General features: G+C 39.4%; 1 long non-coding RNA gene across 2 annotated transcripts in view; it reads right to left on the bottom strand.

Annotated features, from left to right (window-relative positions):
* The window catches only part of LOC138173456 (uncharacterized), a 129,052-nt gene that overhangs the window by 40,045 nt on the left and 70,479 nt on the right, over positions 1-18,528 (bottom strand). For both annotated transcript variants that reach the window (XR_011171408.1, XR_011171407.1), the window contains exon 2: positions 13,848-13,902. This is a non-coding gene — a long non-coding RNA (uncharacterized lncRNA). The remainder of the gene's footprint in view (positions 1-13,847; positions 13,903-18,528) is intronic.

An 18,528-nucleotide genomic window follows, 5' to 3' on the forward strand; every position in this document is an offset into this window, starting at 1 on the left:
TGGGGTTAGGAAGGAAGGAGGAGATGAGTGTCGAGGCGATAGGATATAAGAAGGAAAGACAACTCATTGGAAAACTAAAATGTTCCTATACTGGAAAACAGGTTGATTCAGGTAAAAATAATTAGTACTTTTAAACTTGATTTTGTTGTTGTTCAGTCATTTCATTCATGTCTCACTCTTTGTGACCCCATTTGGGGTTTTCTTGGCAAAGATACAGGGATGGTTTGCTGTTTCCTTTTCCAGCTCATTTGACAGATGAGGAAACTGAGGCAAACAGGGTTAAGTGACTTGCTCAGAGGCACACAGCTAGTAAATGTCTGAGGTCTGATTTGAATTCAGGAAGACTCATCTTCCTGACTGCAGGAGAAAAGTTGCATAATCTGGTTCATTATCTCAGTAAACTGATTACTTGTATGACAGTACATGTGGCTTCCCTGATTGGAGTGAGAGCACAGAAGCATTGTTTTTGCTTGCTGTGTGTGTGTCCCTAGCACTTAACATATCCCCTGAACAGATTGTTTAGTCATTTTCAGTCGTGTCAGATTCTACATGACCCCATTTGGGGTTTTCTTGGCAAATAGATTGGAGTAGTTTGCCATTTCCTTCCCCAGCTCATTTGACAGATGAGGAAATTGAGGTAAACATTTAAGTGATTTGCCCAGGGTCACACAATTAGTAAATGAGGCCATATTTGAACTCAGGTCTTTCTGATACCCGGCCTGCCACTCTATCCACTGAGTCACCTAGCAGCACAAATAGTAAGTATTTATTAAATGCTTCTTGATGGAGTAATCAACAGACTGGTCAGCCTCCCTGAGTGCATCTGTAAAATCAAGAAGGTAGAAAAATGGCCCCCTGAGGTCCCTACTAGCTCTAGACATAGAAGCTATCTGGGGACTTATTCTAACTATCTGAAGAAGACATTGCAGATTCTGGCACTTCCTTTTTAAAGAATGGACCCTGAATCCAAAGGCAACAGTTCAGGAGTTTGAAGCCACTAGCAGCAGCAATTTTTTTTTCTGGCAGTTTCTTTCCATGCAAGTCAAAATGCCTTTGTCAGTGTATTGTTTGATATTTTCCAATCTGGCCCCGAAGCAGATGATGAGGCCACAGGAGGAGAATCCTTCAGGGTGTCTTGTTTGGTTTGGAAATATTTAAATGTCTGCTGCATTTCCTCTGAAAGGGGAAAAAAACAGGGGCCTGTGGGAGTGCACTGCTCTCTGTGCCACATCCCAGTTTGGGGGCAGGAAAGAGCGTGCAAAGTTCCATCTTCTCCATGGCCTTCTCATCAGGACCAACTCCCACCCTCCAGCCCCCACCTCTGACAGGATGAGGAGCCCTGGCCTCACTCACATATTCCCAGCAAGACATTTCAAGTCCAGTGAGTCAGATGAAGCTCGTTGTTCTTTTTTAAATTGATGGTCCATGATTATAAAAGCATTTGCAACTCCAAAGAATAATCACCTACACATTATTAGGCACCACAGCTCCACACATGGTTTCCACAGGTTTAAATGCAAGTAGCCTCTATGGGATGAACCAGCCTTTTAGAACTGAGCATATAGTTAAGTTATAATCTCTCTCTCTCTCTCTCTCTCTCTCTCTCTCTCTCTCTCTCTCTCTCTCTCTCTCTCTCTCTCTCTGTCCTTCTGTCTCTCTGTCTCTCTCTCTTTGGAGTACATGAAGCAGTAAATGGCTACCAAGATGGATTAAATTCTTCAGCTTCCCTTTGGCAGTTCATCAGTAACAAAAACTGTTGATTGCTAACATGCTATAAAGCAGTTCATGATATTCCTGCTGCCCAGCAAACCACAGCATGAGCTAACACCAAAACACCAATCTCACAATTAGGGTCCTTTTTTCTGCCCCCTGTGTACTCAAAAGCAGGTGTCGATAGAATTTCAACTCCGCAGTGACACCCACCCCCAGAGCCTGGAAAGAATGACTGACAGAGGCAAGAGGGTATGATACAAATGAACTGATAGGGAGTTGGGTTTTGCTGAGTCAAAATATTGATTGAGGAAATGGCTTGTGGTCAAGCGAAATCTGATTACATAAACACACAGCTTCACTTTCGAAGTTTCAGACCACAGGCCAATTTGAGATCTTTTCTGAATGCTGTTTGGGTTTTTTTCATACTTGGCAGAAGTTTTTTCAAGTTAAGCCTTGGACTGGTTCAAAATTAATTTTAAAAATGACATTCTTGGGGTGGCTAGGTAGCACAGTGAATAGAGCACTGGCCCTGGAGTCAGGAGGACCTGAGTTCAAATTTGACCTCAGACACTTCTCACTTACTAGTCATGTGACCTTGGGCAAGTCACTTAACCCAATTGCCCTTCCTTCCCCCCTCCAAAAAGCAAAAAAAAAAAAAAAAGACGTTCTTTTTTTCATCCCTTCACTAGATGGGCATAAGTTTTTGATGATAACCTTCAATAAGCATGAAGTGATACAATTTAAACACCTAATTTTCTAACATACATATTTCTAATACATATTTATTTTATAGTTTAAACTCAGAGGAAGCCTGGCACAGTGATTATGAGGCCAGACTTGGAGCAGAAAGATGTAGATTCAAATCCTGTCTCCAAAGTTTTACCAGCTGTGGAACTGTAAGTAAGCCACTTAACCTCTCTACACGTGTACCCAGCCAATTCTCTAAGCATAAGTTACTGATGAGAAACTGAATTTCGCTGATAGAGGGGATTTCCACAAAGGGTTCTCCTTTATGCTGATGAAATCAGGTAGAACCAAAAATGAAAAAGTTTTTTTAATCACTATCACTTTGCGGGGGGAGGAAAGGGGGAAAGTATTAGGCGATTCTAATCCCTTAAGAGGGCAACTAGATGGCACTAGATGGCAACTAGATGGATAGAGAGCTGGACCTGGAGTCAAGAAAACTCATCTTCCTGAGTTCAAACCCAGCCTCAGTCACTTACTAGCCATGTGACTCCGAGCAATTCACTTAACCCTATTTGTCTCAGTTCCTCATCTGTAAAATGAGCTGTAGAAGGGAATGATAAACTATTCTAGTGATATCTTTGCCAAGAAAACCCCAAATGGGGTCACAAAAAGTCAGATACAACTGAAACAACTCAACAACAACAAATGCCCTAAAATGCAAAACCTTTTCAAAAGTCTTCAGAATGCTATAGAAATGTATTTAAATCCTCAGGCCTAATTTTTTACTCAGACAAAATCTGGTATTCCAGAAGCAGAAGGTAGGAAGGACATCATTCAACACAATGGAAAAGAAAAAGATTTAGAAGGAAGATCCTCATAGTCCACCATAAATAAAGATGGAACACAATAGAGGAGGTTCTGTGATTTGATGTTTTGTTTTCATTTTCATTTTTAGCATATTTGCGTATGTATTTTCTTGGTAATTACTTTTCTTGCATGTGGAGCTCCCAGAAAAACTACCTAGGCTCAAAATACTCTGTAGGTCTGCATCTACTCCAAAAACATGTCAAAAGGCTCCACCAATATATTTAGTAGTCAGATAAAGGATATAATTAGTTCAAAACCAAGTATTTAAAGGACTAACATAGTAAGAAAAGTAGCAATAAAACATTTCTCCCAAAAAGCATAAGGCACATTCTCTCATAGACGCATACAGCATCAATGGGAGAAATAGATATACCCAGGAAATGTGCATGGCACATAGAAAAACACATGTGACTAGGGATTGTGTGTAAAGGAGCATGCCTAGGGAATACATGTCACCAGAGGAAGGGTATTTCATGCCTTGAATTCTACAAGACTACTGAAGACTTAGACATTGTGATACTCCTGATAGACTTACTCCCCACTGATCTCACATGGCATGCAGTCTCTGCCGAGCATATTGTCTCTGCTGGACATGACTGCCAAGAAGTACCTTCTCTGGTCTCACATGATTACTTCTGGATGGTACTCTACTGTTTCCTTGGTCTCCTGGCTACCAATTTCTGGGCTTCATCTCTCAGTGTACCTGCTGAACATATCCACTCCTATTTGAAAGGATGCAGTGGATAGAAAGCCTCTTCCTGGAAAGGTCAGCTTATGAGCCACTACATACATCTATGTGCCAAGGCTAGGTAAAGTGATCCTTAGCTAAGATTGATTCTATTTTTTAAATTAGAATTTCTATAAGTGGGTCCACTTATAAGTTCTAAGTTGATCTGACTTAAAATTAGAAAGTATTGATACTTCTACATTGGATCATAGATTTGTTGTTGAAAAGTCATCTGGTCCAACCCTTAATTCTACAGATGAGCCTTGAAGGGGTTAAGTGACTTATCCATGTCTAGGTAGCAAATAGTAGAGCAGAGATGTGAACCAATATCCTCTGATTTCAAATCCAGTGCACCATACTATTCTTGTTTCATTCCCGTACATAGTTCCTTTACTCCAAAAATCATTGAGGAGGGGGTGGATCTTGGCCAGCGAGTTATATGAGTTTTAGGCTTTGAAGTTTTTCCTTAACCCCAAGATCCTCTAGGCTCTCATGAAAATGAAAGAGAAGAGAAAAATTAAAGAACAAAAATGCCTAGATGGAGCCTTTTGAAGTCATTACCCTACACCTCAATCTTTTGTTTCAACATCCTGGCTTTATTGTGTATATAGGACTAGTAACAAGCCACCCTACACATACCTTGAACATATTAGCAAAAGTCATACAATGGTATTTTGCAGTTCTATAGATTCCGAAGCCTGTGCCACACTCTTAGGAACCACTCCCCTGGCTAGGTATACATCTGCACTGATTCTCTGATGTGAGGCAGAAGAAAAAGGCAGTATTGGAGGAAGCCTCAAATCATTGGTTTTAAAGCTCCAGATATAATCTTGTGGGTTTGGGTTTTCTTATAAAGATCAGAAAAACAAATATACTTTGTTTGCATGTGGATGCAGAAACCTTTGACTATCATGTTGTATGGTAGTAAATGGAGAAGGCTAAGAAAAACATAATAACATTCCCCATAATTATCTCAAAACCTTCTTTTTGCCTTTTAAATACAAAGGAAACATGAAGTAAAACACTATAGAAAAGGAGGGCAGAAGAGCATAACCAGAATCACCTCATAAAACAGCAAAAAGCAATAAAAACCAGAAGAGATCTTATAGAAAGCTTGGCATAAGACCTAACTGAACCACATAGTTTTCAGAATATTTATAGATGAAATTGACAAGAGAACAACAAATAGATGTCACATGGAAAAACTTTTTGGCATTTCTGTAATGATAGATTTTCATCATCAATGATAAAAGGACCACCACATTTGACCCCTGACACTTTAGTAATCTGAGATGTGCTTTACAAAGAAGTAGATGTTACAGTTAATGAGATGAATTCAGAAAGAACAGATGAACCAAACCAAGCACAGACCAAGAGAATCCTGGCTGGAAATAACACACACTTGAATGTACTGAGGAATTGTTTTTACAATATATATCAGGGAGGGGAAGATATCCCAAAAAAGTGGAAAAAACCGCTGCTATTTGTATTCCAAGAAAAGAGCAATTTGAAATAGCTATCAACTCCTATAGCTAATTATTCATCCTTATAATGTTTTTATAAGAATGATCTGTGTGTGTATAAAGTGTATCTTTGATGAAAATGTGAAAAGAGAACAAATTATTTTCACAAAAGACTCTCTAGAACAGACTAATACAGTAACAACAAGTATTTATATAATGTTTTCAGATTTTGCAAAGTGCTTTATAAATATTATCTCATTTCATTCTCACAATGACTTTTGCAGGTAGGTGCTATTATTATCCTTATTTTACAGTTGAAGAAACTGAGGAAGATCAAGGTCAAGTTACTTATCCAGGGTTACACAAGTTAGTATCTAAAATTAGATTTGAACTCTTTTTTTTTTTCTGACTCCAGACCCAGTGTTCTATCCTCTGCACTGTCCAACTGCCTCTAGGCAGATGGCCAGGACAGAATTTTGTGTGCATTGTAAAACAAAGTTTCTATCCAGCACTCTATCCATGGAACGACCTCGCTATATAGTCGTATATTGACTGAAAGGTTCAGCGAATCCAAAATCCTCTCTGTGTTTGGGGTGGGGGGAGAGGAGGAGGTATGCATTTGATTCAGTTGAGTAAAATGACAACTAAAGGAGACACACACATACATATTTTCTTAGAGGATTCCTTGATAAACAAAATCACAAAGATAACTTGGTTCAATGACCCAAGAGACAGCACAGGGTAGTGGAAAGAATATTGGATTTAGGGGTGGCCAGGTAGCACAGCGAGTAAGAGCACTGGCTCCAGTGTCAGGATGGCCTGGAGATCGAATCCTGGGCTCAGACACTTAGCACCCACCCAGAAACACCTGGTCATGTAACCTTGAGCAAGTTACTTAACCCCGATTGCTTTAAAAAAAAAAAAATATTGGATTTGGAGTAACAGGACATCGGTTTAAAATCCTGATTCTGCCACCTGTATAACCCTGAGAAAATGCATTAACTTCTCTCAGCCTCAGTTTCCTCATCTGAAAAATGAGGGTATTGGACTAAATGGCATCTGAGATCTCTTCAAATCTAGATAATCTGTGATTCTATGAACTTCTAATTGTTAACATAAAATAAGGTCTAACACAAAGAGATCTGTTCTTTCTTGAGGTGTTTGCCACTTCCACTGAGGATATCCTATGCAAGGTTCAATGAAAAAAGGCATTCCCAGTAGATAGTGATTCCCTCTAAAGCCCCCTATTGATGGATAATGTGATAATTGCAGCAAACTCCAAGAAATTCTAGGATTTCAATGATTATTCTAGACATGATTTTTCAAAAGAAGTCAGTCATACAAGTCCATATAGGAAAAACTTCATGGATGAAAAATTTCTATTGTGCAAACTCTGACATGCACTTGGATGGCCTGTCCATTGAGTTAGTATATCAGCCTATCTGGAATAGGCACTGCAGATGGATGGTGATTTGGGCCCAGAATTGAATAGGAGAAAAAGAACAGGTTAGAATGCATGTGGAAAATCATGCAATGCTTTTAACAAGTCACTCCCTGGTACAACAACCTACCTTTGTTCATCCAGTGATGAATCCATCACATGGCTACGAATCTTGGACCATAACCTTCAAGGAATCAGAGTGATGGGGAATACAAATGAAAAAAAAGAGACATGTGATGGACAAAATTAGGCTGTTGCATATTAACACTAATGATCTAATAACAAGAAATGGTGTAAGGAATATCATGGTGGAGGTGTCTGTAATGGGAATGGGAATCTGAAGATCTTCTCTGTCCCTCAATAGACCTAGGGGGGAATTTGAAGACCTTCCCTGCTTTGAACGTAAACTCTGCCCTCTAATAGGCTGAATGTAACTACATGGAGCCTGTGATGGAGGGAATTTGCTGAAGGGTAGAGCAGAGCCCACTGGAAGCTTCCCTGCTGTGAAGATAAACTCTGCCCCCTAGTAGGCTAAATATAGTCATATGGAGCCTGTGGTGGGAGGAGTTTGCTAAAAGAAAGCAGAGCCCACAGGAAGCTAGTAGTCAGAGCTAGCAAGATGGTGGGAGAGAGAGGTGCTCAGGCAAGGAGATAGAGATGTTTGTGAGTAAATATTGATCTTATATTGGTTTGTGGGAAAGCTAAAGGATGTTGTGGCTCTCAGTGTTATTATGGCTTCTAAATATCTTTGGTACCATGATGGACTCAGCTTACTGGTTTTGGGGTTCAGTTTTCTGGTATACGAATAAATGTTTCAGTTCTGTGCTCTATATGGAGAGTTTGGTATATTTTGTGATTGAACATCATGCAATACTTATAGTCACAGTCTTTATTGTGATCATGGGTGCTGTAAATATTTATTGGTGCTACATTTGGTGATGAGGATGGGATCACAAAATATCAGACCTCTAGTTGGAGGCAGAAGGGATTTAGATGAAAAAATGTCTATTCCAGGATGGGAGGATTTGCCTTATGTCTCCCTAGCAAGGAGATGTTCTAAAAGTACAGGGCTCTGTGAAAACTAGGAACAGAGGCTACAACAGGGAAAACCCATAGATTTAGAAACATGTTTGCAAAGAATACCAATAAAACCTGGGAGAGAGCTGGAGGCAGTGAGTAGAAGAGGCTGGGTTTTACTAAGAGACTGGCATATTGTGTGTAAAAGCAAAAACAGGGTGTTACCGGAGTTGGCTAAGTGCCAGAATTTGAGCCCCCCTTTAGAAGAGCAAGCTGAGTCTCAGGTAGTAGAAGAGAGAACTAGAGTCTCTGGAAGAAGAGAGGGCTGTTGTAAATTTGGCTCAGAAAAAGAAGAAAAAAAGTAACAGGAGGAAAGTTCATACAGCTTTGGTAGAGTCTGAGCCTAGTTGGTGTGACATAAACTGACAAAAGAGTGCATGTGTTGAGGAGAGTGATACAATATTACAATGATACATTGTTTCATGGTGAAGCTTTTACAAGGGCAGAAGCTGGCCCTATACTGAGAAGAAGATAGGAGAGTCAGGGAGGTCAAGAAGCATTCAAGGAGATATTTGAGAATTTCACTCAACAGAGATTACTGACGTTTTGAGCATATTCACCCAAAGGATGGGAGAATCCTTAGTGTCTTGGATGGTAAGAATCACTGACAAAGGAGCTGGAGGAGTAGTCATAGATACAGTACACTGCTTGAAATTTATAAGTATTTGCCAGAATCCTTTTGTTCAGCAAGCTTTTAGAGACTTTCATTTGGCAGGAGGTAACAATACAACCAATCTGTTAGTTTTAGCTGCTGATGGATGCAATAGAATGTATCTTGCTCATTCTACGTGCGTTGGAGACAGACCCTGATGATACTCACTTAGAGACTGTATAAGAAAGTTGAAAGAAGAAATAATGAATACTTCTATCATAGTTGGAGATGCAGATATGTATCATGAAACTCCCTTAGCAGTTCCTCATAGAAATAGCATGGTGAAGACAGCTCCTTCTGCTTACAAGCACCTACTTCTGACTCTTCTAATTGGTGAAACAGGACACCCTCTTTCAGAGGTTCTGGATAACATTTCACAGCTAAGTGACTTAGGAAAATGGGAAAAAGATAAATTTCCTCAAGAGAGAAAAGTAAATGGCCAGAGAATTCAAAGTCAGAATAGACTGCCAAGAAAAGAACTGTGTATTGCTCTATTGAGAGCATGGGTTGGCTTTAGAAAAATTGGTGATATTCCAACTAATGAACTATACAAATTGTATCAAGAAAATGGGCTTGATGTTAGAGGGAATACAGAAGTGATAACTGCCCCCCACAGATGCTCCTGAACCATTGTATCCAAGTTTGTCACACCTTCAAGGGGACGCCAAGAAGGTGCTGGGATAGATGGGAGTGGTCAATATGATGAATTTGTGGCAGTGTATTAAGCCATTGGAACAGAGTAGGAGGACAGTGTAATTCATATATTCTACTGTGAATGATTTTATGATAGTGAGTCCATGGACTCCAGAAGTACAGCCGACCCTACATTTGTCTCTTTTTGGCTTTTTTCTGTTAAACTTGTTTGCAAGATTTGTTTTCTGCAGGTCTAGTGCCCTCCACTTGCAGATGCCTGATTGCTTAAGCCAGATGTCATCCCCTGTGATATGTCACCCCTGGACCTGGCATCAACCAAGTTCCATATGACAGCTAAAGGACTGACCTTTCAAATGGGACCTCCTGGACCTGGCATTGACCAAACTCCAGATGACCACTAAAAAACTGAACTCTCAAAGGGGACCTCTTGGGGCAGGGACAGCTCTATGTCCAATTTCAGCTTGAAGTAGCTTTGGAGAAGAAACCTTCACCCCTTACCCCAAGATTTTGAGCCCCATTCATTTGAGGGGAGAAGGATGGAGTGCTTGTGCCCAAGCCCCCACCCTAAGCTATTGTTTTATGTGCAAATTTTTTCTATTATCCCTGGTTGCAAAGTTCTATTGACACCAGTTTTTCCGCCAGTTATCCCTAAACTCTCATTTATTGTTCATGTATTTTTGCCATGTAAGGGACATGAAAGATCTTGAGGCCAAATGTAATAGGAATGGGAATTTGAAGACCTTCCCTGCTTTGAAAGTAAACTCTACCCCCTAATAGGCTGAATGTAATCACATGGAGCCTGTGATGGAAGGAGTTTGCTGATGGGAAGCAGAGCCCAAAGGAAGCTGGCAGTCAGAGCTAGGAAGATGGTGGGAGAGAGAGGTGCTCAGGCAGGGAGATAGAGAGGTTTGTGAGTAAATATTGATCTTGGATTGGTTTGTAGGAAGGCTAAAGGATGCTGTGGCTCTCAGTGTTATTATGGCTTCTGAATATCTTTGGTACTATGATGGAATCAGCTTATTGATTTGGGGATTGGGTTTTCTAGTGTCTGAATAAATGTTTCAGTTCTGTCCTTTATATGGAGAGTTTGGTGTATTTTGTGATTGAATGTCATACAATATCTCTAGTCATGGTCTTTATTATGAGTATGGGCGCTGTAAATATTACATTGGTGGTACAATGTCAAATCAGAAAAGAAGGTTAACTGGTAACTGGTTGTTGTCCTTCTTGAAGAGGACAAAAATGACATCAGTATTTTGGAGTCAATTTTCAGTGTGTCTGACTGTGACTGATCAGAATACAAGCTCAAAGTGCTCTACCATGGGTCAGGCACAAATAATCGATATGAACATTTGGATTGGGTTCTCTTAATTTGCATATCTCATGGTTTTTTTTAGCTACTTCAATTCTGCTTTGCTCATAGAACACAGCAGCTTCTTCAATGAGGGCATGCCATGCTGATCAGTCCTGTGCCAGTATCTCCCATGTCTATTCTATTCCAAAGTTCTTCAGAGAGACCTTGAGAGTGTCCTTGTGTTACTTCTTCTGACCACCATGTGAGTGCTTGCCTTGAATGAGCTCTCCATAAAATAGTCTTTTAGGCAAGCATATGTTTGGCATTCAAATAACATGGCCAACCCATTGGAATTTCATTCTCTGTATTACAGTTTGAAAGCACGGCACTTTAGTTTGAGAAAGGACCTTAGTGTCTGTTATCTTATCCTGCCAGGTGATCTTGAAAATCTTCCTAAGACAATTCAAATGGAAGCTATTCAGTTCCCTGGCATTCAGGTTTCACAGGCCTACAACAATGAGGTCAGCACAACAGCTCTGTAGACTTTCAGTTTGGCAGTTAGCCTACTACCTCTTCTCATCCAAACTTTCCTTTGGAGCCTCCCAAACTTTGACTTAGCCCTGGCAACGTGTGTGTCAACCTCATTAGCAATGTGTACATCCCTGGAAAGTATAGTGTCAAGGTAAGTGAACTTATCCACAGTCTTCAAAATCTCTCCATTTGCTATAACTGATGGTTCTACATATGGATGGTGTGGTGATGGGTGGTGGAGAAACTCTGTTTTCTTGGTGTTAATTGCTAGGCCATAATTAGTAGAAGCAGCAAAGAATCAGTCAATACTTTGTTGCATTTCAGCTTCAGAGGCTGCATTGAACACATAATCATCTGTGAACAACTAAATCATGCACCAATTCTCCCTCACTTTAGTCTTGGCTTGTAGCCTTTTCAAGTTAAATAATTTACCACAAGTTCAGTGACTGACCTTGATGCTATGTTTGTCCTTATTGAAATTGTCTGACAACATCACTGAAAACATCTCGCTGGAAACAGCAGTGGGATTTGGCAGCCCTTGGGTGATATCTTTTGATTTGTGCATAAATTAGGTTTAAATGAGGGCAAGCCATTGGCCTCATTCTGTCTTCCAGAGTCATCACAGTCCAGTGATAGGACAAAGTCAAGATGAGTGGTGATGGTTTGAGATGCAGTGGGTAATATTGGTATGGGTAATGTCTTCTTGAGTCATGCATAGATTAGATTTAAGTGAGGCAGAGTTTTGTGAAGTTGTCAGCCTCACTCTCTCTTCCAGAGCCATCAGAGTTCAAGTGGCAAGACAAAAGTCAAGATGACTGATCTTGGTCTGGGATGTAGTAGATGACTATGGCATCTCCAATGTCTAACCAGGTCCTAAGTGCTCCACAGTGCCTGTTTCAGCCTCCTTCATGGTCATTGGAACAAATTGTTCTCATCCGCCCATTCCACAAAGAGGAGTCTTCATGTGCTTGGGGTAGACCCTGCCCCCAACTTACCAAAGGGTTTGAGACTTCTTGATTACCCTCAACTTGGTTTAGCCCATCTGCTGAGACAGTTTACTGGGGTGTGGTTATTGTGCATGCTACAGGTTTTGGAGCCACAGGTGAGAGTCGGGTGGATCAGGTAGACACTATAAGTGGAAAGCAGCCCTAAAAAGGGCTTGGAAAGCCCTCACACTGGAAGTGCTAGTCCTCCCTGAAAATACCCTGCACCCCAACGGGCTATTGATCTGGTAATGTAAGCAAACAAAGGATCAAAAAAAAGCCAAGTGTTCCATCAATACCTATGTAATGTCAAAAGTACCAGAGTAAGGCCTTCATTTCACTGCAGACAAGATGGATAATAATGGCACAGCATGGGAAAGTTGATGATGTTAAGAATATAGACCTCAGAGTCCCTTGAAACTTGGGTAGTTGGTTTCCTGGGCACCCAACTGTGAGAAGAGTTGTGAGAGTAGCTCAGAGAGAAGTTACACAATGACTATCACACCAGAATGAAATGCTAGTTTGTTTCTCTAAAATGATTTTTTCTCTGTCTTTTAAAATCTCTTTTATAAGGAATGGACATGTTCAGAAAGAAAGATGATTACAAAAAATTATGTCATCAAAAATAAAACTAAAATGTTTTTTTAAAAATTCTTCTCAAAGCAGCTGGTTCATCAGTTTGCATTTGTCACCAATATAAGTCACAGCAAAACCTGTTTCAGGCCCTACAGAGGATGGAAAGTGAACTCATGATCCAGTGCTACCACCCAAATGTAAATGTTTATAGCACAGAAGCCTCCATGTCATTCTGACCTAGTGAATTTCAGAGTCTGACAATACTACAAACCATAATTCAAATAAAAAACCAACCCCAAAATAGCTCCCAGATATGTCCCCTCTGAGGGGTCAGGGAAGCCTTGGGCAATTGACATCATCTTCCCTTTCTTCTGAGTACCTAATCCTGTCATTTTCATTTCTTTATCCCGAAAACACAAGTTAATATGGAAGAGGAAGAGAAAGAGAAAGAAAATGTCCACTTACCCAAGTAGCACCTTTATCTCCTCAAAAAGCACTTCCTTTCTTCATTATAGAAGGAGAGTAAAGGAACATTTTAAAAAGAACTTGAGAGGGAAAAATTGTTTTTCTTAATATTGAAATGACTCACTCACTACTTTGAAATGTCTGAACTGTCTGGCTCACCAAAAGGAACATATCATGACAACTGGGGTTAGAAGTTAACGCTTTTGAAAAAATAGCTGAGAGAAGAAACATGGAGAAGCAGCTAAAGGACTGACCTCTGAAACATATGACTGTTAAATGACGAGCCATTTAGGCCCTCTGTGGTTCCAATTTAGAATAGTTGTACATCTGCAAAAAGCAGTGCTTCTTAATCTGGGGTCTATGAATTGTTTGTTTGAAATACCTTAATAGTTATATGTCAATATAATTCACTTCCTTTGTAATACTGTCTTTCATTTTCTGCATTTAAAAATATTATCCTAGGGGGGCGGCTAGGTGGCGCAGTGAGTAAAAGTGCCGGCTCTGGAGTCGGGAGGACCTGAGTTCGGTTCTGGCCTCAGACACTTAACACAAAAAAACTAGCCGTGTAACCTTGGGCAAGTTACTTAACCCCAATTGCCCTCCAAAAGGCAAAAAACAAAACAAAACAAACATTATCCTGAGAACGGACCCATAGGCTTCATTATACTGCCATAGGAGTCCATAACACAAAGACAGACAAAAAGATAAAGAACTCACATCTTTGAAGGAGTTGCCACATTGGGGATTCCTTGTGCAAAATCATCAGTTTAATCTAAAAAACAAGATAGAAGAGTTCCTCAATATCAGAGTTAATTAATGCCTTCACTAGTGTAGATTGTACTCCTTCTACACCTCAACAGATTGTCTTCCTTTTTTTTTTTGGAGGGCAATTGGGGTTAAGTGACTTGCCCAAGGTCACACGGCTAGTTTTTATGTTAAGTGTCTGAGGCCAGATTTGGACTCAGGTCCTCCTGACTCCAGGGCCAGTGTTCACTGCGCCACCTAGCAGCCCCCAACAGATTGTCTTCCTAAAAGTCATTTTTGCTATAGTAAAAAATAATTCATCGCAGGGTAGTCAACTTTCTAGTGACAAGCCACCCTGAACATAGCCTGGCTGGTGGAAATACCCACAGTCCATCACAGGGCCTGTATTCAAAGTCTTTCCTGTCTAGTAGGCCTTGACAAAACTTATACTCCACAGGCAAGGTTAGGGGGTGGGGAGGGGAGTGCCCTCTACACTACAATAAGGCATTTAATTATTAAAAATAAAATAAGGCATCTAAGTAAAACTTGAATGCAAGTACCTTTTGTTGTCTTTTAACAGGAGCATTCTAGAAAGTATTGACTCTTTGTTCCCATGAAATATCGATATTTATTTCTCTAGTATGATGTCTCCACATTTTGTTTGATTGCACACTCCGTTAGTAAATATATATCTACATGCTGAATGAAGTGAGCAAAACCAGGAGAACATTGCACATGATAACAGCAACATTGTGTGATGATCAACTTTGATAGACTTAGCTCTTCTCGGCAATGCAAAAATCTAAGACAATTCCAAAGGACTCATGATGGAAAATGCTAACCACATCCAGAGTAAGAACAATGGAATCTGAAGGCAGATCGAAGCATATCTTATCTCTCTCTTTTTTTCTTTCTTGTGGTTTTTCCCTTTTGTTCTGATTCTTCTTTCACAACATGACTAATGTGGAAATAGGATTGTACATGTATAGCTTATATCAAATTGTATGCCACCTTGGGGAGAGGTGAGGGAAAGGAAGGGAAAAATTTAGAACTCAAAACCTTATTAAAGTGAATATTGAAAACTAAAACTAAATAAGGAAAAATACGTATATATATATATATATATTTCTCATTTATTTATATATAGAGATATATAACATTATCTATCATCTATCTATCTATCTGTTTGTCTGTCTGTCTATCTATCTATCTATCTATCTATCTATCTATCTATCTATCTATCTATCTATCTATCTTTATGTTTGAAAACAATTCCAACAAAATGTGAGTCCCTTGAGGGCAGGGGCCATGTTTTTGCCTTTCTCTGTAATTGAAAAGCTTGGCACAGTATTTGAATACAGTGAGCGCTTAATAAATATTTGTTGACTGACTAATATCACCAAAGCTATTGCTAAAAGGTCCAGGCTTGGAGAGAGAGAATTTGCACAGTGTTTGGAAGGGATGGAGTAGAGGCCATATGAGAATAAAGGGTAAAGAGCTGTGTTGGAGACATATTTACCATTTATCAACTAGGGAATGAGTCATATTCTCATAAATTGGGCAAAATTCTCTATACATTTGATATATGAAACCTTTATCTGAGAAATTGTCTATAAACCCTCACACACACCCCTCCCAATTTTCTGCTTTTTTCTAATCTTGGCTACATTGGTTTTATTTGTGCAAAACCTTTTTAATTTAATGCAATAAAAATCATTCATTTTACATTTCACAATGCTCTCTATCCCTTGTTTATCCATAAATTCTTCTCCTGTTCATAAATTTGACAGGTAATATGTTCTATATTCTTCTAATTGACTTATGATACCTCCCTTTATGTCTAGGTCATGTATCATTTTTACCTTATCTTGGTCAACGGTGCGAAATATTGATCTATACTCTATACCTAGTTTCTGCCAGACTGCTTTCCAGTTTTCCCAACATTTTTTTGCCAGCGAATTCTTGTCCAAAAAGCCTAAATTTTTGCATTTATCAAACACAAGGTTAGTATAATCATTTACTGCTGTGTATTGTATATCTACTCTATTCTATTGATTTGTCATTCTATTTCTAAGCCAGAACCAGATCTTTTTGATAATTACCATGTTATAATATAGCTTAAGATCTGGTATTGATAAGAGTTGACCATTTTTAAAGAAGCTATAAAAACTAGTCTCTGTCATCATATCAGTCCCAGTATCTTGAACAAAGGCAGAAAGTGTTTCCTATATTTACATATACAAATACATGCATGTGTGTGTGTCCCAAGAGGCACATCATTAACCAGTTAATATATATTTGGGGATATATCTATATCTCTATATATTTGTATATATACACACGTATGCATGGATATGTGAAGATGTGTATACTATTAAATGTGTAAATATATGTATGTGTGTGTATGTTAAATGTGTTTCTATCTACACACATACATATAAATAATACAAATATGTGCATGTGTCTAAGTATGTACACATGTGTATATATGAAAGTATGTATAATATTAAATGTGTAAATATGTGTATATATTCATATTATATGTGTTTATTTCTATACAAGCATAATGTGTACAAATAAACACATACAAATGTATGTATATTTGTGTGTGTGGATCTCCTGCTGTATAAAGGTCTTTAGTAGAAGTTGGCTGAGCAGAGTAATAACATTGAACAAGTCCTCATTAAATACCTACGACTTAAAGAGCCCTAGGTTGCATTCTGGAGAAATTGTGAAATTTTGATCACATTAGATAAATGAATCTGGATGAATTTCCTGTTCTCGTGGAACTTACAGTCTAAAAAGAGAATACCATCTATTCCATGAAGTCTTCTATGAATTCCCCGCCCCCATTTCCATAATGAGTTTTCTCTTTAGATCTTATATAGCCCTTTTTAGTAGCTATGTGTGTGTGTATATGTATATATTCATATGCATATATCCACATTTATAGAGATTGATGTTTGCATATATCTATGTATATATACATACACACATATAGATATTGATATGTGTATGTATTTCTATATATACATACATATATAGATGTGTGTATATATTTATATGTGTGTGTGTATACACACACTCTTTTTCTTCATTCACACTCAAAGATGCAGAGTCTACTGGTACAAAAGAAGCTGAATTGTTAGGAAGTTGTTTGTTTTTTCCTCCCCTGACATTGACCCTTCCCCTTTATGTCTCCCTTCCCCTTTAGTTACACAAACACAAAGGATGGGGACAGAGATAACAGGCATGGGCAGCAGGGACACTTTAAACAAATCCCCACAGTAAATAAACAAGCGTTGGCATTGCACAATCACCCAGGGTGTTCATGGGGGTAGGGAAAAATGAGTGAAGAGGGTGTCAGGCAGTGCTTAGCCAATAACACTAAGGCTCCCGACGCTAACACCAGCCAAAGGAGGAACTACAGTTTGCACTTCTCTCCAGGGTCCCCCTTCCACCTTATTTATGAATGAAGCCCAACAGTTGCCCTGTGGTTTATACAGGGAACGCCAATCTTAAACAAGGATCTGGATTCGTTTCCTGCCCTTAGCCATTTCCCTGCCAATCACAATATAACCCTAGAGTAGCTGCCAGAAAACATGTAAATCACCACTTATTGGTGCTGTTTCTCATGGCCCACAGCTCAGTCCTCTGGGGCCCCCAAAAAGGCTGAGTGGTGAATGTTTGTTGAATGCTCATAAAGGTGGAACACCCATTACAGAAATACTTAGTAAGTGGCCCATTCCTTGACTCTACAGCTGTTTGTTAATTGCCTACTATGGGTGAAGACTCTGGGCATTGAGGAGGGTCCCCAAAATATATAAGAAAGTATCTCAAGGAATTTATAAAATATAGGTGTGGAGAGACACAGTGAAAGATGAAATAAATCCTGGAGCTAAACCTGGGGGTTTGGTTCAAACACTTTACTGACAACCAGTGTTCGAGTCGGTGATCAAAGTGGCCAGGGCTTTTCTCTAACCATAAAGACTGGGATAATTTATAGTCTTAGCTGAATAGAATGGATATGAAAATTTAATGCCCCATGGAATAGCCTAGAGGTCTCCTGGGAATTATTTCAGTGAAAGGAAATTAGGCATAATAACTTTACTAAAAATAACTTACAATGTAAAAAGGCAGTCTGGCACATTGGATTGGTAACTGACCTCCAAGGTTTGGAAGTCTTGGGCTGTATCACAGTGCCTGACATGTGGTAATCACTTAATGAATGCTAATATATTGACAGGGATTAAAATCCCACCTCTGACACATACTGGCTATGTCATCCTGAGCAAGGCACCTCTTGGTTCCCTAGATAACTCTCTAGGTGGCAGAACAGATGTCTTATTGCATTAGCAGAAGGATTTCCTCCAAGAATATTCCCTGCACCAATGACATCATGTAATGCGAATGTAAATTTTAAAGATCTTCCCTGCCCCTAGGCTAAAGTGCACCAGAAGCCTGGGGAGGGAGGCTTGTTTTTCAGTAAATACTTTTTGATTGGCCAGTGGGTCAATAAGGTTGTTACATTCTCTGAGCCAGGAGAAGGCTATATAAGCCCTGATGTGTAGCTTTGTTTTGGGACTCACTTTGAGAAATGTTCTGTGATTTGATCTGAATTCTGGGAAGCCGTTGTTGAGAGTCCCCCGGCTTT

Source organism: Petaurus breviceps, unplaced genomic scaffold (genome assembly GCF_028583685.1).
Source record: "Petaurus breviceps papuanus isolate PSGF00001 unplaced genomic scaffold, PetGlider_PUasm1.0 582, whole genome shotgun sequence".
Classification (NCBI taxonomy): domain Eukaryota; kingdom Metazoa; phylum Chordata; class Mammalia; order Diprotodontia; family Petauridae; genus Petaurus; species Petaurus breviceps.